The sequence below is a fragment of the Meriones unguiculatus genome, chromosome 1, assembly GCF_030254825.1.
Source record: "Meriones unguiculatus strain TT.TT164.6M chromosome 1, Bangor_MerUng_6.1, whole genome shotgun sequence".
Classification (NCBI taxonomy): domain Eukaryota; kingdom Metazoa; phylum Chordata; class Mammalia; order Rodentia; family Muridae; genus Meriones; species Meriones unguiculatus.
The window spans coordinates 22,464,151-22,485,971 of record NC_083349.1 but is presented as its reverse complement, the minus strand read 5'-3'; the positions used below and the strand labels follow the sequence as shown (position 1 = coordinate 22,485,971).

General features: G+C 42.2%; 1 protein-coding gene across 4 annotated transcripts in view; it reads left to right on the top strand.

Moving 5' to 3' along the window:
- The window catches only part of Ppp6r3 (protein phosphatase 6 regulatory subunit 3), a 116,079-nt gene that overhangs the window by 22,590 nt on the left and 71,668 nt on the right, over positions 1-21,821 (top strand). For 2 of the 4 annotated variants that reach the window (XM_060383382.1, XM_060383381.1), the window contains exon 2: positions 9,409-9,560. The exons of the other annotated variants lie outside the window; for them this stretch is intronic. The gene's annotated coding sequence lies outside the window, so the exon portion shown is untranslated. The remainder of the gene's footprint in view (positions 1-9,408; positions 9,561-21,821) is intronic. 4 annotated transcript variants of the gene reach the window in all.

Here is a 21,821-nt window from a genome sequence, read left to right as displayed (position 1 = left end):
TGCTCAGGTTAGATGAAGTGTCTTTGTTCACACAGCCAGAAAGTAGCTGGTTCTAGTGCCACTTCCTTGTCCAGAGCTGCTTTTTTGGGTGGGCTGGGGAGTTGTTTCAAGACAGGGTTCTTTGGCCCTGGCTGTCCTGAAACTCATTATGTAGATGAGACTGGCCTCAAACTCACAGAGATCTGCCTGTCTCTGCCTCCTGAGTGCTGGGATTTAAAAAACAACAACTTGTTTTAAAAATATATCAGACTTTTACATTTCTCTAGTTTATAGCTAGTAGCAGCTTCCAATGAACTGGTGTTCTCACCCCTGCATCCCCCCTTTTTCTTTTTTTTTTTTTTTTTTTTTTTTTTTCAAAACAGGGTTTCTTCCTGTATCCCTGGCTGTCCTGGAACTTGCTTTGTAGACCAGGCTGGCCTCAAACTCAACAGAGATCTACCTGCTTCAGCCTTCCTAGTGCTAGATTAAAGGCTTGTGCTGCCGCCACCACCTGGCAACTTTTTCTCTCTTTGAAGACAGTTTATACTTTGGACTGTTTAGCCCATTAAAAAAAATAAACAGAAAATAGCAACAACAAAACAAGTCTGTCAGGCATGTTTGAAGAGTTTATGCTTGGTGCATACCTCCTGAGATCCAAATAGTAAATACTGTCCACTGCTTCTAGTCCTTCCAGTGTAGATCCTAACTTTGTTGCTGCTGTTACAGCAGTGTTTAGCACTGTCATTGTACTGCTTAGTTTTTGTCTACTTGACAAGAGCTAGAGTTAATGTAGGCAGAAGGAACATCCATTGAAAACTTGCCTCCATCAGATTGGCTTGTAAGCAATCTGTGTGGCATTTTCTTGATTAATGATTGGTGTGGAAGGGCCCAGCCCACTGGCAGTACCACATCTGGGCAGGTAACCATGGGTAGTACAAGAAAGCAGGTTGAGCAAGCCATGGGGTACAAGCCTGTAAACAGCGCTGATGGCTTCTGTTTTAGTTCTAGCCTCCAGGTTCATGATGGAATGTGAGATAAAACAAACCTTTTCCTCCTCAAGTTGCTTTTGGTCATGGTGTTTATCACAGCAATAAAAACCTAAATAGGACAATCTTCTTGGCTGTCTGCTAGTTATAGCTGTTAAGTGGTGTGTTATATACTTTTCCTCTTAAATGACTTTGCTATTCCATGGAAATGGGTCTTTTTAATGCACTTGTCGGTGATTAGGCATTAGACTGTTGTGTGTTCTAGTGCTCTATGTGTCTTTCTGAAGAACAGGTCATGCAGTCTAGACCTCTTGCCCTTGCTTGTTTGTGCTCTGGGCTCTTGCTGTTCCTCCTCTACCCTAACCGGGGAGGTGGTTTTTTGTTTGTTTGTTTGTTTGTTTGTTTTTTGGGGGGTCTATCTTTCATGGGTGATTATACCTCTGGAGTCTGTATTGTCTCTTGTTGCGCACTCTCCTTTTCAGGAGCTCAGTCTCTGGTTTTGTGAGAAAGCAAGCAAACCTTTTGAGATTTTAATTACTTATTTTGCTTGTTTCCAAGCACTCTTGGGAGGTAAGATCTTGGGAAGGGAATGTAGAGCTGTTTGCACGCTATTGAGCTGCATCTCAGCTCTCTGAACTCCTTTTTCTGTTTTTTCAAGACAGAGTTTCTGTGTATCCCTGGCTGCCCTGGAACTTGTTTTGTAGACCAGGCTGGCCTCAGACTTACAGACTCTACCTGCCTCTGCCTCCTGAGTGATAGGATCGAAGGTGTGCGCCACCATGCCCGGCTTTCTGTGGCCTGCAGTGGCCACAACGGGGTGTTGGATCTCTACCAGAGGTGAACCTCATGTGGGTGTTGGGAACCATCTAGGCCTTCTGCAAGAACAGTACAATGTTCTCTGCTGAGCCATCTGTCTGGCCCCTTGCTTTATACATTTGATTGATACATGCTTCTGAATTGGAAATAGTTTTCTCGTGTTTTTGTTTTAACAGGTTGCTGTACTAAAATACCATAGCCCCGGTATTTAAAGAACATAAATTTATATACAGTTCTGGAGACCGCAGTCTCCAGATCTGAGTCTTGGGCAATGCAGATTTCAGATGAGGGTCTTTCTGATCTACAGACACTGTCTCTGTGGTATATTTCTACTCCACCTTTCCTCAGAGAGTAAGTGCTGTGCTGTTTCTTCCTAGAAAGATACTGAACTCGTTTAACCATACTTACTGCAGAGAAAGCAAGAACTCATCATAGAAGTTGAGAGCAACATAGAATTTCAGTGTATGAGCCTTCCCTCCCCACCCCCTAAGATAGGGTTTCTTTGTGTAGCCTTGGTTGTCCTGGACTTGGTTGTAGACTAGGCAGTCCTCAAACTCACAGAGATTCACCTGACTCTGCCTCCCGAGTGCTGGGATCAAGGCATGTGCCACCATGCCTGGTTCTTTTTTTTTTTTTTTTTTTAATTTTATTTTAATGTTTAGATACTGCTTTATTTTGGAGTGGAAAGGAGAATGTTATGCTTGAAACTCATACTTTACTATATAAACACATACTTTACTATGTAGCCCAGCCTGGTCTGAAACTTGAGATATTTATGTCTTAACTTCCATAAGGTTGTTAAATCCCAGAGAAACCAGGGTCAAGGCTCACCTGTGGTTTTTCCGAGCACTTCTCATCCTGCCCAACCTTAAACCTCTTCAGCCCAGGGGTTTCCCTTCCCCAGCTTCTCATTCTTACATAAACTTGCCATTTTGCCCATGTTCTCTTTTGGTCCTCAGCTCTTCTCTTGGTCTACTTGCCCTCTCCCCTCTCTTTTCCTCTCTCACTGACCTCTTTCCCTTCCCCCCTCCCATGCTCTGTTCAGTCTGGATTATTCCAGATGCCTCTGTTTGAACGCATAACTACAATGAGCTGCTTCTCCTTGACCATACCTAGGAATGGTCATTTTCTTTCAAAGGTGGGCTTATAGGCCCTGTTTTTATTACCCTTTTCCTTAAGTGTTAAAATGCATATAGTTGGGTTGTTTGTTTGTTTTTATTTTGAAAATAGGATTTCATTATAGCCACGGCCGTCCTGGAACTCACAGAGATTGCTTGCCTCTGTGTCTCCAGTGCTGGAATCAAAGGTGTGTACCACCACTGCCAGCTGACTCAGGCTGTTTGTAAGTGTACTGGTGTTAAGTGCATTTATAATGCATGGCCATCATTACTAGCTGTCTCTCTGCACTAAAACTCCATACCATTAAAGAACTTGCCATTCCCCTTCCTCCCTTTGGGCACTAGGCAGTTACCCTTCTCCTTTCTCTCCTATTTTAATCGTCACAGCCATTCCTTTGGGGATGTGGTCCAATAACACCCAAAGCCTCAGACAGCACTGGCCCCTGGGTGTACTGTTTGCTTCTATCATTCATATCCACAGTAAGTTTAATTTTTAAATAAGGCAAGAAAGAGATAGCAAGATTAACTTTAAGCAATAGAACATCCCAACAGTCTGTAGTAAAAGTTGAGTGAGCTTACTCTCAAAGTCTTGATCCAGGAGCCAGAGAAAAACTACAGGTTGGAAGTGACTAGGGCACTTTACCCTGATTGAAATTAGCAAGAGTAACTTTGCCAAAAGATACAGAGTGTGTGTGTGTGTGTGTGTGTGATTTCTAGCCAGTCATTATGGTTTGTTGAGCATGTGTCACTTTTTCTCCTCTGTGCTGCCCTACTCCTACTTTGCTTTTTTAAGACAGGGTCTCGCTATGTAACCGTTGGCCTAGAATTTGATACATAGACTAGGCTGTCTCTAATTCACAGAGATCCTGCTGCCATCTCCCTAAAGCTGGGATTAAAGGCATGTACTAACATACCTCTCCCCCCAAAGATTTAGTTTTAAGTTTTATATATATGTGGGTGTTTGCTTGCATGTATGTCTGTGTACCCCCGAATCCAGAAGAGGGCATGAGGTTTGCTAGAACTGGAGTTACAGACATTTGTCAATCACCACTTAGGTGGTGGGAACTGAGCCTGGGTCTTCTCAAAGAACAACCAGTGCTCTTAACTGCTGAACCATATCTCCAGCTCCTTTCTTTCTGTGTTATATATATATATATAATCCCCCCCCCCAATTTGGCTGTTGATGGTCACTTGGTTTGCACCACACATTAGTTGTTGGGAATAATGCCTTGAACTTGACTGTACAAGTGTGCCACAAGCTCTGGTTCAGAACTTCCTTTTTCTTTTTCTTTATTTATTTTTATGTATGGGGGTGTATGTATATGTGTTCCGGATGCTTGAGAAGTTCAGAAGAGGGCGGTGAATCCCTTGGTACTGGAGTTACAGGTGGTTTTGAGCCACCATGTGTATGCTGGGAATTGAACCTGAGCCTGTGGCAGAACAGTTAGTGCTCTTAACTGATGAACCATCTCTCCAGCCCTTCCTTTTGTTTTTTAGTAGAGGGACTCATGAAGCCTAGACTGGCTTTGCTGTGTAGCTGAAGATGGTCTGAAACTTCTGATTTTTCTGCCTCCCTCCCAAGTGATGCTATTCCAGGAGGGCACCAACACACCCCGTTTATGCAATACTGCAGATCAACCATTGTGGTGCTAGGCAACTCTACTGATCGAGTTAAATCCCAGCCCTGTTTTAGCATTCTTTTGTGTAGAACCTGAAGTGGAAATGCTGGCTCATTTGGTAATTCCTTTCTTGTGTGGCTTGTTTTGTAAGTCTCTTTTTAATTACTTTGAGGAATCAACAGACTGTTTTCCACTCTCCCTGCAGTGTATGAAGGATTGAATTTCTTCATATCCTCAGACTCTTAATTAATGTATTTTTTTAAGTTGTAGCCATCCTAATGTGTATTTGTTGTGGATTGGATAGAAGTACTCAACAAATGTTTACCACTAAGCTTACTCCCTCTTTTTTCACCCAGCCTCTCAACAGTCCTTCAGCTCTCTAGTATGACTGAGAAATCCAAAGTGTCTTGTCTTTTTGATTCTTTGTGAAAACTCCAGGCTTCTCTTTGTGGCCAAGTCATGAACTTTCACCTTGCTGTTTGTGCAAGTCTTCTTTAGGATCTCTTTAGGATCTCTTGGCTATTATTTCTGTAATTTCTTTCCTTGTTTTCTGTTCTCTCTTTTTTTTTTTTTCTTATCAGTTACATTTTGTTAACTCTGTATCCCAGCTGTATCCCGCTCGTTTTCTGTTCTCTTTACCTTACCTTTTTTTTTTAACTCAATTTTTAATTTCTTCTCTGAGGCTTTAAATTTTGAAGCTCCCTCTCTTTCTGTATTCTTTTCAGTGGCACCTGGTGTTTAATGATATATTATCTTCATCTTTCTGGAGGTAGCAATGATTTTTTTTTTTTAAAATGTGTATTGTGTATTTATACAGTCTTTCTATTTTCTTTTGCACTTTGCTGTTTGCTGCGATATTCTTTGTTTTATTGTTTGCTGTTTGTTTTGCTTTGTTTTTGAAATGGATAGCCCTGGCTGTTCTGTAATTCACTATGTAGACCAGGATGGCCTTGAACTCACAGAGATCCACCTGCCTCTGCCTCCCCAGTGCTGGCGTTAAAGGTGTGCGCCACCACCACCACCTGGCTGCTGTGATATTCTTCATGCTAGTCTTTCTGGAGTGGTCTTTGGCTTTGCTCAAAGTCAGGAGTCCACAAATGGAGAGTTAATTCTAGGAACTGTTATTCTTTCTAAGCTTCTTCTACACTGCAGGAGCAGAGGGAATGACATCACCTATTATTTGTGAACTTCTTAGGTTTTCGTTTCCTAATGTCTTCCACTGGCCAGAATTAGAACTTTTGGAGAAATGGCCTATTCTTTCATATACTTCCTTCTTTGGGATTATATGAAGCAAGAACATGCTATAAGAGGATTAAAGTGCTTGGAGAAGACACAAAAGCTCCTGGGACAGCTTGCATGCCAAATCCGGGACATTGTAAAAGTCACAATAAATAATGGTGCTAAAAGAGTCGTTGAGCTCACACTAATAACGGATTCAGGGAAGAGTGAGTGGGGAAACAAGAACATACCTTACTGAAGTTAGACAAGCAACTAATAAAGCTGAGTGTTGTAGTGTGGCACTTGGGAGGACAAGGCAGGAGTTCATCATCCTCTGCTGCATAGTTGAGTTTGAGGCCAGCCTAGACTATATGAGACATTGTCTCAAATAAAGATACATGTAAGTATCATACTGTCAGCCCAGTGAGTACTGACACTCTCAAGTGAATGTTCTAAGAGCATCATCAATAGATGTCTTCTTGCAGATTATTTACTGATGAGTCACCAAAGAAAATGGTCACTTTGGACTGGAGAGATGGCCCAGAGGTTAAGAGCATTGGCTGTTCTCTCAAAGGTCCTGAGTGTAATTCCCACCAACTACATGGTGACTCCATCTGTGGTGAGATATGGTGCCCGCTTCTGGACTGCAGGCACATGTGCAAGAAGAACACTATATAAATAATAAATAAATCTAAAAAAGCAAAAAAAAAAGTCAGTGAAGAAATCGATTACTATCATCTTAACTGAATAAAATCATCAACAGTATTTGGACAAGTTGACCTCATCTAGTTATTTAGCATTACTGCCAGAAATGTACACCCAATGAAAGATGGAAATGCTAAAAAGCTTTTTTTAATTAATTCAATTTAAATACCGGTCATAGGCCCCTCCCTCCTCTCCTCCCAGTCCCACCCTTCCTCCTGTGTTCCCTCTCCCCTATCCCTTATAATAGGGAGCCCCCAAAACACAAGTTTTTTAGAAATTTGTTTATAAATTTTAAAAATTTGGTTTATATTAAAGACTTGGTTTCAGTTGTGTGTGGCCCTGACTTGAAGCGTAGGAATTGCCACTGAGGTACTGTAGAGCAGTTATTGTTCAGAGTTCCTTACCTGGGTGTTGTGCAAGAGAATAATTCAGCAAACAGTTTCGGAAGGAGTTAAGGAAAGGCTGGAGGTGAGTGAAACACTTGAGGTATAGGTTTCATCTTCCACAGCATAACTGAACACACACGTGCATGGGGAGCTAATTCAGTTGTTTGGAAGTTTCATAAACTAGAGGTAGTTGGGAGCTATTTAACATGGATATTGGGAACCAAATTTAGGTTCTTAACCACTAAGTACCACCCCTATCCCCCACCCCTAGCACCAAACCATGACACTTTTAAGGTTAACAAGTGAGAGTGGCTGGGCTTAGGCAGGGCTTATTGGCCTAGGTATTACAGCAGATCACTAGTCTAGTCACTTAAATAGTGAGCTCCAGTAAAAGTCCTCGTGGCCACCTTTCCCCCCACCCCCCAAGTCAATATTGTTCACCTCACTCATAAGACAGTTTCACTTTTCAGTCTGAGGAGTAAAGGTCTTTTTTTCTGGCCAGGAAAGGAGGAACCAGAAGGGATGCTGGCTGGGGTAAGGTGTGACCTTCCTTGTCCTGGCACTGGTTTTGTAGTTCCTTTGGTTTTTCAGTGTGCCTGTGGTGGGCTGTCAGAATAAAGAGCTATTGGGTTTTTGTTTTTTGCTATGGTCATTTTGCTATGGAAGGTGGGAGTGAGATTTAGAATTTTAAGTATATTATCTTTTGATCAATATGCTATTTTTTTATTCTAGTACTCTGATTTTACTCTCTTCTTGCTTGTAGATTGTGCTTTGGGGAGTAGACACAGACAAAACCAAAAAACACTTTTTACTGTTTGTAGACCTATTTTTACTTTTTTACTGCATTTTGATTTTCCCCTCTTTACCCACCAGTCTTAGTACAGAGCTGGCATACTGTTTTGCTCTTCTGGATCTTATTTCTTATTACCATAACATTTTAAATATACTTTTTTTTTTTTTTTTTTTTTTTGTATTAAACACACATCCAGAGTTTCCCATAGCAGTCTTTGGTGGTCTTGGTTAACTGCCATCTTATCAGAGTCTAGAATCACTTGGGAAGCAGGCCTCTGGCCATACCTGTGGGGATAACTTTACATGGAAGAAAAGCCTGCCTACTATGGGCAGCACCACTCCTGGCTACAGTCCTGAACTGTGTAAATAAGTGGGATGAGGGAGCGCAGCAGCAGCAGCATTCATCACTCTTTCTTCATTGTGGATCCCAGCTACTTTAAGCCCATCTTTCGTTGAGTTCCTCTCCATCTTGGATTGTACCCTTGTACTGGTAAGCCCCTTCTCCCTTGAGTTGCTTTTGTTCAGGGTGAAACTCTTTTTTTTTTTTTTTTTTTAATCACAGCAACAGGAAATCAAACAGACGAAGTTCAAGAGAAAAACCATAAGCCCTTGAACAAAGGCTCTTTCTCTAAAGGGTAGATGATGCCCCAGCATCCTTAGTTTGTGGACCAACTGACAACAGTGTTTGATTTTAGCATTTGAATAGGACTGTGTTGTGTTGATGGTACTCTGGGAGCCTGTGAGAGTGAACCTTGTATTTTGCCTGCAAGTGGGAAGAATAGGTGGTTATTGGTGGTATTAGAATTGATTGTAGATTAGCTTGAGGGTCCTGGAACTACACAAATATAATGCCAATTTGTGTTGCGTGTGTGTATACACAGACACACATGCACGCATGCTTGTGTTTTGGAGAGTGTCTTAGGTTGTTGTTGCTTATTTTGTTTTGTTTGAGATATGGTCTTTCTCTATTCCTGGCTGTCCTAGAGCATACCATGTAGACCAGGCTGGCATGAACTCACAGAGATGATGGGATTAAAAGGGTAGGCTACCACGCCTGGCAAAGGGTGCTCTGGAACCTTAACAGAATGACAGCTGTAACTGGACTTAACCTTTAGTAATGACAGGTCCTATAGGTCTGTGCACATGTGCACACACACACACACACACACACACACACACACATGAATGCATGCACAAAATTTTATGTGTAAGAGTATTTTTACAGTATGTCTGTGCTGCGTGTATGTGTGGTATCTGCAAAGGCCGGAAGAGGTCATCAAATCCCAGAGAACTGGAGTTACAAATGGTTTTGTGTCACCATGTGGATATTGGGGATTGAGCCTGGGTCCTCTTTAAGAGCAGCTCAGCTCCTAAGTGCTGCGCCAGCTTTCCAGATCTTTGCTTTATATTCTAAAGTATAGTGATTTTGTAGTCAGCCTTACATTGATGTGAGTCATTTCATAGATAGTAAGGATATGGTTCTTCACTCACAGTGCTTCTATGGCACCTGTGTTTATCTCCAGGTTATTTTTTAGTGTGGAATAAAAACTGGAGTATAGGATTTTTTTGTTGTTGTTGTTGTTTTGTTTTCTGTGTTCACATAGAAAAGCCTCAACCTGAGCTTTTTACTTGTCTGAGGTGTGGTTATGTGGGACTCAAGACCCTGAGCCAGTAGTTTTTTTTGTTTTTGTTTGTTTGTTTGTTTTTTGTTTGTTTGTTTGTTTTAATAGCAGCTGTCATCAGACCTAAGCATAACACATATGATTATCTGTTGATTTTGTTTTTACAGGAACACTTCTGTTTTATACAGTATCCTCTCTAACTCCTGCTAATCTGCTAATGCAGTAATTTGAAGGATAGCTGTCACCAGGATAACCTGTAATGGGCAAGGAGCCACAAAGAAGAAAACATTTTTTTTAGTTTTAAACCTTGGTTTGAAAGGTAAGACTGTTAAGATCATCAGGTATTTTCTTCCTGGAATTCTTGGGCGTGGAAAAGCAGTTATATGCTTTCTTGATGCTAGAGCCAGGGAAGCAGGTCTGGACAGTCCACCTGCACTGGAGACAGTGCGGTACTCTGGTGTTTTTAGGAAGTTAAACAGCAGCCAACATAGCCGACTTAGGTTTATCTAGGAATCTGCAGAACTCAGTGGATTCCTTTTCTAGTGGGTATTGAGCTGGTCACCAAGGAGTGAGTAGCCAGGCCTTGTAAGCTGTAGTGGTGTTCAAAGGAAGAGCAGAATTAGAGATCTTAGACTCAGGCTGTCTGACTATGTGAGGTGTTCATTTTGTACCAGTGGCTCCTAACCAGCCACCTGGTTAGGTTTTTGAGTTGTAATTGCTATAAATCTTTACTGGAATTTTGATTGAAGGTCAGAGATTGACTTTGCATATTTAACTTTGGCTCAGTGGACCATTGTGTCTCAGTGAGACTGGCCTGCTCATCTACATTTCAGAATTCCACCTGGCTCCTAGGTGGCTTCCTTTGTATCTTCTGACTGACATTGTCTCTCAAGGCTTTCTGACTCTTGTTACTCTATCGGCCTGTTCATCTCTATAGCTGTGTAGCTGTGATGACTTTGATTCTGATCATCAGCTGATTGATGATGCATCAGGCATCCAGAATGTTGTTTTGCCTGTGACCTGCCAAGCCCCCCAAGAAAGAGGTGGCCCCTACATTTCCACATATATATTCCTCTGCCATATATTACTCTACCATTTTGTCCAGCTGTGTCTATATGTTGCTGTCCTGTGACTTTTGTGTGGCAACTTCCTCCAGCTGTCATGAGCTCCAGAGCCATTTACTGTTTAGTATCTGCACAAGGACTATTCTTGTTCAAAGAAAATTCAGCCTTGGGCCTGTGCTTTAAAAGTAAAAATAAAACTTTACCACTGAGCTGGGCATGGTAGCACACACCTTTAATCCCAGTACTTGGGAGGCAGAGGCAGGTGGATCTCTGTGAGTTCAAGGCCAGCCTCTGAGTTCAGGGTCAGCTAGATCCAGTTCTAGGACAGCCAGGGCTACACAGAGAAATCCTGTCTCAAAACAGACAGACAAAGAAACACCAAAACAAAGCAAAAGCTTACCACTGGTGAGTTCAGAACCAATGGCATAAGCATGATCCTCACTGTGGACACACCTGGCGTAGTGGTGTGACAGCTCAAACATTGCCCAGTGCCTCCTTATGAACAGATGAGAGTGGCATAGTTTTAATTAACTTGCATTTTTAAAAGTTTGATAAATTGTCCAACCAAGCCTCTTCTAGGTCTCATGTATCATTTTGTCATTTTTTTTAAAAAAGCTATAGGTGTAACCATACCATGTTGAATTGCAGCATATCACAGCAGATTCTGTTTTAGGATGTCTTTTCTCAGCTGATTCAAAAAATATTCTGTGTATGACTTTCACGAAGACTATTCTTAGAAAGGCTAAAACCTCAAAGAGTGTTGGGTTTGTGACAAAAACAGTAATAGTCCTCTTTTCACTCTTCTTATTCCCCACAGACTTGGGCCTGCTTAGTCAGCTTTGTTCACCTCCAGTATCTTAAGTGCCTCTGTGTATAGTTCTCCTCTATTCCACTTTGGCTATGAAGAGGAGGTTGGATCTGGCACATGCATACCTCCTCCCTTCATCTTCTAACAGTTAAAACATACCTTTTAACTGAAATCGGTATTAAGGGTAGGTATACTTAGTTAATTATTCCGTAAAGCTGTGACTTATTTGCAGAATTTTTCCGTATACTCAGATCGATCCATTAGGCTATGTGTCTTCTCATTGAGATACATCTCTCCTGTCTAGAGTCCCACACCTCTTGCCCTCCTCTGGATGCGTTGCTCTTGACCTTTTCCATAGCTATTGTATCTCCTCTCTTGTGAGGCATCTTGGCTTATGGATTCCTTGTATTTGCCTTGTTTTTTGAAGCACACTTTGAGGAACCACTTGAGAAAGTGTGGAAGTCTGCAGAACTTTTGTTTCTAGGTGATCTCTACAACTATTAGAGGAGGCTGTCATTTTACTTTCTGGTTCTTCTTCCTTGGGTTCTCTCCATTGGACAAATCTCAAGACTGTCTTTGCAGCCATGAATTTCATGAATAGCTAAGAGATTTTGTTTCACCAGTATTTGAATTGGCCTGTGCAGGTCTTGAAAAGAGCTCTCTGATTAATTTTAGGAAATACCATTTTACTTTTTTGTGTTTACCATCGGTGTAACAGTGCATACCTCTCAGCTAAGCACTGTGGATTTCAGGTTTTAGCCCAATTTTGCCTACATGGTGAATTTAAAAAATGTAGGAGAAAAACTTGGGGCTGGAGAGATAGCTCATCAGTTAAGAACCCTTGCTGCAAGCCAGGACGTGGTGGCTCACGCCTTTTTTCCCAGCAGAGGCAGGTGGATCTCTGTGGGTTCACGAGGCTAGCCCGATCTACAAAGAGAGTTTAGGACAGCCAGTGTTACACAGCGAAGCCCTGTTTTGTAAAATAAAACAGAGAGCCCTTGCTGCATTTGCAGATGACCCAGGTTCACTTCGCAAGTCCCACATTGGGCTGCTACTGCCACCTTTACCTCTACCTCCAAGGGGATCCAGCACTTTTTTCTGGCCTCCATGGGACTTTAGGCACAGGATACACTACATAAGCTGACATCCAGGTAAAGGAAGATAAATTTTTTTAGAAGTAGGGCTTGGAATGTAAATATAGCTCAGTGATAGAGTGCTTGCCTACCAGGCCAGAGACACTCGGTTCAGTTCCCATCCTCTTACACCCTCCCCCCAGTGAAAATGGTATGCATATGGTATACTTGTTTTATTTGGATATTAGACTTCCCAAATGTTCTGTTTTCAGTCTTTTCATTCATTTGTTGGCTATCATTTCCTATTCTTTGTGCCTTTATAGTTCACTAAAGTTACTCTAGCAGAGAAGGGTTATGCAGGGCCACAGCCACTAAGCCTGCAGAACCTTCCTATTTTTTTTCCTGGGGTTCCATGTCAGCCATATCTAGGTATAACTTGTACCTTTTACATCAAAACAATTTTGATATAGGCAGTGTGACCATCATTTAATGCAGCCTTCTTCCAGAAAGGAAGCTGCCCTTGCAGAGACTCACAGAGGCTCTTTGCATAGCTGTAGCCTCTCCTTAACAGGGTCTAGCTTCTGTTCACAGTGATCTTTGCTTCCCTCTTTGGTTCTCACTTATTCTTGCTTTACATGATAGGTTTTCTCTTATATGTGATAACAGAAAAGAGTTTTAGTTTTTCTAAATCTACTTGCGTTGTCCTTAAAGTGGTGGGTCTTCTGTAACCTCTGGCCACCTTGGATGCCATTGTGGTTGTCAGTCTACACTTTTCCTCAGTCAGATACTGTATTTGGTGACATGAGATAGTATCTTCCATGGACTGGGATGGACAGTTTCTTTTATTACTGTATTTTAAGAATTATATATTAGTTATTCTGTAACATAACTAAGTTGAGCTTACAACCAAGTACAATTTAGCCAGTTTTTCTTTCACCTTTAACAGTTTCATGTTTTTTTAAGTTACATTTTTATTCACTTCTGTTGAGCCTCTCTGTGTGCATGTGAACTTATGTGTGCCCTGGTGCATGTGTGGAATCAGAAGGCAACTTGTAGAAGTCAGTCCTCTCTTGTCTACCATGTGAGTTCCAGGTAACAAATTCAGGTTACCAGGCTTGGCAGCAAGTGCCTCTATCCTACTACGCCTGTTTTGTGTTGTTTGAAAGAACAGCCCTACTAGTTACTGCTGTGTCTTTTGTTGTCAGGGTGCACGGCACTTCCTTTCTCCTGTTGGGCTCATCTGTTGATGCCAGGAGTCCTGCCTTGTGGATCAGAGGTTTGGAGAGCCTTGTATGTTTAGATGGAAAACTCTTCATTTCTTCTTCTGACTTGTGTTCACCCTATTCTATTCTATTACCTCCTAGATAGACCATGCCATTTTTGTAGGCCTTTCTTTTTTTTCTCTTATAAGTTTCTGGGAGAACCTTGCTCCTAATCATTGTTCTTACTTAACCTTTTCCTGTCCATTCAAACATCAGTTTAAAACAAAACCAAGAACCATCTATTCCTATTATGAATAGGGCATTTTTCACATTCTTCACATACACATTACTGTTGCTTTTGAAATTGTGCAAAACAGAAACAGTTTCCCATGTCTAGTTGTGGGCTACTTAATGATGTTTCCAACAACAGCAGACCATGCATGTGACAGTGGTTCCATAGGACTATATTGCCCAGTGACATCATGCCATCTGAGTTTGAGATGTTCTCAAAATGACAAAATTGCCTAATGGATATGTTTCTTAGACAGGTCCCCTTGAAAGGGATGCTGGCTTCCAAGTTGAACAAGCATATTTATAGAGGAACAAACTGCAGTAGCTGAGTCTGGATTTTTCTTGATTGTAGTTAACTTTTTCCTTTTCTTTTTTCTTTTCTACTCCCCCTGACTCCTTTTACCCCTCTTCTTTGTTGTTTTTAAGGAGATGGAGTCTCTTAATGTCCAGGGTGGCTCCATCCTCCTGGCTGTAAGTAATTTTCCTGCTTCAGTCTCCTAAATAGCCGGGGCCACATGTGTGAGCCAACATGTTAGGCTTTGTCACTTACCTTATCTGTCTGTCTGTTTATCTATCTATCTGTCTATCTATCACGTTTATTTTGTTTTGTTTGTGAATGTCTTGCCTAGATGTATGTATGTATGTGCCAGCTGCCTGAGAAGGCCAGAAGAGGGCACTGGATCCCCTGGAATTTGAGTTAACAATAGTTGTTGTTTTAGTTTGGGTTTCTGTTGCTGTGAAGAAGCACCATGACCAAGGCAACCAAAACATTTCATTAGGGCTGGCTTATAGTTTCAGAGGTTTAGTCCATTATCATCATGGTGAGAAGCATGGCAGCGTCCATGCAGACATGGTGCTGGATAAGGAGCTGAGAGTTGTACATCTTGATCTACAGGCAGCAAGGAGGACACTGGATGTGTTTCACACTGGGTGTAGCTTGAACATTTAAGACCTCAAAGCCCTCTCGCACAAAGTGACACACTTCTAACAAGGCCACACCTCCTAATAGTACCTCTCCCTATGACCAAGCATTCAGACACATCAGTCTGTGGGGCCATACCTATTCAAACCACCACAGTTGTAAACCACCCTGTGGGAGCTGGAAATTGAACCCGAGTTCCCTAGAAGAGCAACAGGTGCTCTTAGCCGCTGAAGCCACCTATCACCCCCCCCCCAATTATTTTATATGTATGGATGATTTACCTACATGTATGTTTATGCACTTCCTGCATAAGTCAGGATAGAGCATCAGAGCTAGAGTTACATATATTGTGAGTCACTGTGTGGGTGCTGGGAATTGAACCCAGGTTCTCTAGAAGAGCAGCCAGTTCTCTTAACTCCCAAGTTATCTCTCTGGCCCCTGGGCTTTGACTTTGTAAGTATAAAAGTGAGCTGCATGATGAGACTTCCTGCTGCATTGTTCTCAGCGTTTCAGCAGTACATTTGGACCATGTTGTATGGAGGCATCTACACTTTGAGCATTGTGTTTCTTAGGCAGCTAACAGGTAAGCAGTAAGTTTGTCATTCAGTATCAAAGTGCTATAGGGAAACTAGGCTTTGACAAGGTGGAAGTTTGTTGGCAGTGAAGGAGGCATGATAATTAGAAGAAGCCTTGATTTTTCATAATTGATCCATTACAGAATCTTCTCTGGACTGATCTCTTTTGGGTCAGGCTCTGTTCTCTCCCCTCTCTGAATGTCACTACACATTCTCTGTATAGTGAGTACTTATTCAGCTTCAGGGTGGGAAGTCACTATATGCTCCCATTCACTAGTGTTTCTGAAAATCAGAAAAGTACTTTGTGTGGTCCCTACTCTTGGTAATGTGATACTTGTTTTTCTCAGTTAAAACTCTTGGATCTTTCTGGTTCTGCAGCATACTTGTGCTGTGCATGCATGCTGAGCCCTTCAAGGTCTGGCCTGGCCTGCCCTTGCCCTTTCTCTTTCTGCCTTCTGGTCCTCATGGCCTGCTTTCCTGTTGTGAGGTTCCTCAGGCCTCATTGGTCTCTCTGTGTTTGCAGTTAGATCTGGAGCACTTCCTTTCTCTACCCACAACCCTCCCTCCCTTTTCTTTCTTCTTCCTGAGGCAGGGTCTCACTCTATATCCCAGGCTTGTATCACCTCTATGTATCACCCACTCATTTTTGAGGCTTACTTTATAATAGACTCCTGTGGCAGACTGTCTTCCACGGAACAGCCTTGCTATGGAGTAAGCTTGGAGGTTTTGCTTCCTTTGTGTATATTACTTCTATATTACTGATGCAGTGTAAATTAGCCTTTAAAAATGGTGTGGTGGTGCACACCTTTAATCCCAGCACTCAGGAGGCAAGAGCAGGTGATCTCTGTGTTTGAGATCAGCCTGGCCTACAAATAAGTTTCTTGACAGCTAGGGCTACACTTAGAAATGCTATCTGAAAACAACAGCACACCCTCCCACCACCACCACCACCAACATACACAGAGTTACATGGATTTAATCCTTTATTTCCCTTTTCAAAGAAAAGTAGGTATATTAACAGTGTTCTTGGATACCTGGATATAACAAAGCTGATTGCTTTTGACAACTTTGAACAAATTGTGTCGGAGCCAATAAAAGCAACAGGCTGTGAGTTTGTTCTGTCTTTTCCAAGGAAATACCTTTCTGCCATTTCCCTGTAATCTAGGTACTCAGGAGATGAAAGCAGGACAGTATGAAATTTGAAGTTAGCCTGGCCTATGTCTCCAGTCTCTGTCTGTCTCCTCACACACATACACCAAAAGAAGGGGGGGGCATTATACTAGGGCTGGAGAGATGGCTCAGCTAGTGTCATGTAGCTGACATTGCTGATACCCCTGCCTCAACCTCCCAAGTGCCAGTATTATTGGTGTGTCTTACTGTCCCTTGTCTCCATTGACCTTTATGTAGAAAAAGTTGTTAGTGACAAACTTTGGCTGTGTAGGGATTGGAGGGATTATTTCAGTGCTACAAGGGGATCTTTAGTTAGTCACAGCAACAATCTTAAATGAGGCAGGGTCTCGTTGTGCAACACAGTAGGGTAGATGACAGGTTGCTCTTGAGAACTTCAAATTGAGAAGTTCATAATTACATGTGCCATAGGTATAAAACGTACTTTGGATTTCCACAGGCTTTTCACCTACACTTTTGTGTTTGCATATGTGTGGTTTTCCAAGGACAACCTTGAGTATCATTCCCCAGGAGCTACCTTGTTTGGAGACAGAGTTTCTTGCTGCTCTGATGCTTGGTGACTAGGCTAGGTTGGCTGGCTGGCAAGCCCCATGGATTTACCTTTCTTGGCTTCTCAATGGTGGGGTTATAAACATGTACCACTGGGATCTTTTACTTCGGTTCTGTGGATCCAACTCTGATCTTCATGCTTGTAAAGTAAGCAAACTTTATTGACTGAACTGCCCCCTTAGCCCTCTCTTACCTTTCTGATGTGGCTACTAAAGACTTTAGATGTGGCTCACATGGTATTTGTATTCGGCAGCTGTCACTTGGAGGTTAGAGGTGAAAGGAGACTTGGGATGTGTAGGGATGAGTTTGAATTGGGGCAGTGTGTGCGCCCATGCTATTGAATACATATGTAAGAGTGTGTACAATTTTTTAAACAATTTTCCCTTTATAACGCTCTAAAAGTTTTGGACACATTTTGTTTGCTGAGTCTCTTCCCATGTGTTGGGTTGCTCCTGTCTGTATTGTTTGTTCTGCTCCACATTTAGATAACTGCAAGTACTGAAGTGGAGTTGTCCTAGTAATGTTTACTGCAAGCCTGGTAGATTTACTCTGATTTGCTTGGACTTGGAATCATCAGGACCACAGTGGAGCTAGTTCTGAAATGATGTAGAAAGATTTGGTTGTGCTGGCATGTTACTGTGCAGGCTCACAGAACCCTGTGCTCAGCGCTTCCTTCAGTGATTCACTGTTGGCTTCTTGAAATCGTCACCATCTTGAGTTGTTTTGGGAGACTGAGCATTTTTTGCCCTGTGTCCAAGCAGTCTTAGGTGTAGCTGTCACACAGGGCAGATTCTGGACTGGGAGCTTGGCAGAACCTCCTCCTCCTGCAGAGAGGAGTGCTCAATTAAAGCGAGCTCTTCAGATGATCGTGTGGTTGTACGGTTGATGTTGCTACGGTGCTTGTTACTCCTCCAGTGCACGATTCATTCTAGGGCAACCATCAGCAGTTTCTTTTCTCAGAGAAACTAGTAGCTTCTGGTAGTATGCCTTTTGGTGTTTGGTGTCATTGTTCCTTTGGGCTTTTTGGAGAGTCATATGGTATGTTGCTCCTGTGACCCATTGGGACTGAGAACATAGTCCCATGTTTGCATTGGTATACTTTTCATGGGTATGTATTCAAATATGTTTACTGCAGTTTTTGAAAATGTAGGCTAAATTGATGCTTGGTTGTCTCTGTAAATAACAGTTGATCAGCACTATCTTAAACTTAAGGTATCAGGTAGATAATGCAGAGTCTCAGGCCGGAGCCTTTTTTTTTCCTGAGTCAGGAATCAGACTGCATCCTAACAAGACCTCTAGGTGACTCCTTGCCCGGGACAGCTTGGATTGCTCAATTCTATTCTTTCCTTCACCCCACTACCTTTTGGTTTGTTTTTATTGTTGTTTTAATTCTGACTTCAGTTTTAGTGCAAGTCTCAGCTTGTTGTCAGTCTTTAAGACAGGATCTCCTGCTATGTACCCAGGCTAGCCTCAAGCTTAGAGTCATTTGGCCTCAGCTTTCTAAGTGCTGTGATTATATAGTCTCAGCTACCATGCCTGGGTGGAATAGTTCTATTTTATTATTTTCCAAGTTTTTTTGGAGGCAGGGTCCTTGATGGACCAGCTGGGAATTTGCTCTGTAAATGAGCTGGCCTCAAACTCAGTGCTCTGCCCATCTCTGTCTCCCAGATGCTGGAACTAAAGGTATTTACCACCACAGCAAGCTAGAGCAGATACATTAAAACAGAACACAACTGTATTTTAACTGGGGGAGTGGGGCATTTGAACTTTGTAACTTGTTATTTTATATCTAGCTTCATTTTACTTCAAAGGGCACCATCCTAGAGTCAACTAGTTTACTAGTGCCAGTTGTGGCAGTCTGCTTGCTGCTGGACTGCAAGGCAAAACAGTTGATGCTTGCTAGGAGAGTTTACTGCTGCCACGTTTTGGTATTTAGTTAGTAGCATGTGCAATAGAAAGACATTCACTGTGGAAGTATGTACTTCCGAGTTCTGTACTATCCGGTGTGGTTGTGAAATGAAGACTAATTATATATTACTTATTTCCATATATAAAATAAATAAGTAAATACTAAAAATATTTCCTTTTCTCAGTGTTAAATTTTATGTTTAAAATAGCTTATATTTCAGATAACTACTTCAAAATACAGTTTTGGGCTAGGGGATTAGAAAGTCTGGGCCAGTAGGAAGGCCATTCTGCTATACATATCACCTTGATGGACACTGACTATCATTGGGCATATTGTTTCTAATGGATTATAAAAGTCCGAGCAAGGATTAAGTCTCTAGGTAGCTTCCTTCTGTGTGTCAGTTTGAGAATCAGAACCTCTTTTGTTTTTACTTCCATCAACTTTTAGGGCCATTCTGGTCATTAGCAGCCAACTACATGTAAGTGGGGAATGTGTGTAGGTTTTCTGATGAATGGCACAGCATAGCAGAGTTTCTCATCTACCCCAGTACCTACCTGTGTGTGCAGCTGGATGCTACCCCATGCCTGGGTGGTACCCAGGAGGGTAGCTAGCTGCACAGCTGCAGCAAGGCAGATTGGAGCCTTGGAAGTAGATAGCCGCCTGGATGGATTCTGGAGATAACAGAATACAACTGTCAGGAGGAAACTTTCCTCAAACTTAACCCTATTAAAAAAATGTCAAAGTTGTTCTTAATTGGCAGGTTGTGGGTTGGGTTGGATGTGTTTGCCAGTGTGCCCTGTGACTATTTCATTGTGACTGATTGGTCTTTTTCTAAGTCCTGTATTTGGTGCATTTCCTACATAAGAATATGTATGTATGATTTGGGCAGTTTGACTTAGAGTGGGCAAATCCACCTGATTCATAATTTAGGGCTCTGACTGCAGTTTGCAGGTATCTGTAGCAGTTTGCTGAGTTTTCTTCTTCCGAAAGAGTCTTTTTGTCCCATAACTCTGGAGTAGTGAGACTATAAAAATACACTAAAAAAAAAAAAAAAAAAAAGCACGATCTTTAAAGGATTTACAAATAAATGAGGAGAAGATTGTAGATAATATGAGAGTGTGACTCTCCTTTCTCTTTGGGAATATACAAACTTCCCTTGTTCCCTTTTCCCTCTTTCTTTTCTCTGCATTGGTGTTTGGCCTGCATGTATGTCTTTGTGCAAGTGTTGGATCCCTAGAACTGGAATTACAGGCAGTTTTGAGGTGCCATGTGGGTGCCGGGAAATGAACCCAGGTCCTCTGGAAGAGCAGCCAGTGCTTTTAACCACTGAGCCATGTCTCCAGCCTGCACACCTCTCTTCCCCTTTTGACATTTTATGGTAATGTTTGTGCTTGTCAGCTGATTAGCATAAAATGACATTGGTTTTTGTTTTTGTTTTGGTCATTTCCCCTAAACCTGATATCAAAAGTAGGGTTATATGTCTTAAGGTTTCCCTCCGCTGACTATTCTGGACTGGTTTCTGTTGGTTGTTTCCATCTTTGCCTTGACTTTCCTAAGCAGAACTAGCTCAGCATTGTGTTTAAATTACACGGCTGCTTAAATGCTTTCTGCCGCCTGCCAGGGCCCTTCTATAGGTCTATTCCTGTCTCTGTCATAGCTGAGGAAGGTCACTTGCTTGTGAGTCTGTTGTATCTGTATTGGGAGCTGTGTTTCTCTAGCTTGTTGCCATGTTGTGTCAGAGGAAAAGTCTGTGCTTCACTGGAGGGCCTCTGCCTTGTTTCTTCCAGTGGAGCTGTGTCCTCTGCCCCTCCACCCGCCAGGTATCCCTCTCAAGTGAGGTGTGTGAATCTGTCCTTGAGCATATAAAGGTGTTGTAAATGGAGGTGACTTGATACTTGACAGCGTTGCTTTCTGAAACTTGTTCTGTAAGGTTTCTTGAACTTTCTTAACGAGGTTGCTTGCTGGACAGTTAGGCTGAGCACCTGTCATGTGAAGTGGACACTCCTCTGAACAACCTCTTATGTGCAGCTTGTTTTTCAGCTCTCATTCTTGGGTCAGACTCTTTGACTAAGAGTGTGAGTAAAGTTGCCCCTATAATTTTTCATTTTACTTATTTGTTTTGGTTTTTTGAGATAATGTTTCTTTATATAATCCTGGCTGTCCTGGAAATCACTCTAGACAAGTGGCTTCAGACTGAGATCCACCTGTCTCTGCCGCCTGAGTGCTGGACTGAAGGGACTATACCACCATGTGTTGCTAAATTTTCTACTTTAAAAGAAATGATTTTGAGGTAAATGTTCTTGAGAGCATTGGGTATGGGTGAATTTAGCAAGACACATAGGTATGAAAGTAGATCTTCTCTACCAAAGATAGGAACTTCGTTTCCTTTGTTTATAAGAACATGTAGATATTGGTGAGCTTTTTTGATGATAGTTCAACAGGATATACTCAACTGGGTGAATGGTGAAGCTGTAGTGATGGAGAGCTTTCATTTGGGCACATGGCAACTTTGTGCCTCACTACACTCTCAAGGAAGTCTCTTTGAGTCCTTCTGTGGGTAGCAGACCTTGAGTCGTTGTTTCTGTGAAGGCTTGTGCATTTTGTTATTACCTACTGGTTACAAGTGGCCTTTGAGACCTCTTTCACAGTCCATGTACTAATGAGTGTTGGCATACTTTAAAAAAAAAACTTATTTACATTTTAAAAACTCTTTTTCTCCCTTCTTCACCCCAATCCCTTCCAGCACCCCAACACCAGGTGGGAGAGGGGGCACAGTTCCCTTAGCTGCTTCCTGCTGGTTAGGATCGCCCGGTTCCTTGGAGCCAGTCCAATCCTCTAGGAGATCTCCAACTTCTTGTCTTACAACAGCAACCAGGAGCAGCAAGGGGGAAGCAGAGCAGCGTGTTCTTTCTTGGGGCTCCCATACTCTGGGCTCTGGTATTTATTCTCTCTCCAGAGTCCTCAGATTTAAACTATCTGCAGCTGGCAAAGAGCACCCT